Raw genomic sequence first — 564 nt, forward strand, 5'->3', positions numbered from 1 at the left:
GCTATGGGTCGGAACCGACTCAACGGCACTTAACAACAAAAATATATCATAAGAGTTTAAAAGAGGATTATTTGTACATGGGTAATCACAGGGAGGAAGCAGGACAACTGTTGTTACATGGAGGGGATTGTAATCATTGAAATGAAACAAAGTGTATGATTGGTTGAATGTAAAACTGATGATTTTGTCTGTAAACCTTTACTTAATTTACAATACATTAAAACAATTTGTCCTAATTAATGGCCCATTCTACTCTTAAATGAGCTAATACATAATGTGTTAAATTCTATAAAATAATTTTTGTTATTAATATCTTCTGTGTGTTTGAGAAGAACGCTGAATTTCGGTTGAACCCCTTGTCTTGAGGTGCAATCTCTGTACCAGGGTACCAGGACATGTGAGGAAAAGACAACAGCTATTTCTATCTAGCCTTGAACTACTTAAGATTTTTTCTTTCCTTGGATGCAATACACTAAAATTTTAGCAGTAATTTCTGTTTTTTGTTTGTTTGTTTGTTTATTTAAGGTTTTTATTGTGGACTGAGTGAAATTTTACAGGGCAGAC

Source organism: Chrysochloris asiatica, unplaced genomic scaffold (genome assembly GCF_000296735.1).
Source record: "Chrysochloris asiatica unplaced genomic scaffold, ChrAsi1.0 scaffold00028, whole genome shotgun sequence".
Lineage (NCBI taxonomy): Eukaryota > Metazoa > Chordata > Mammalia > Afrosoricida > Chrysochloridae > Chrysochloris > Chrysochloris asiatica.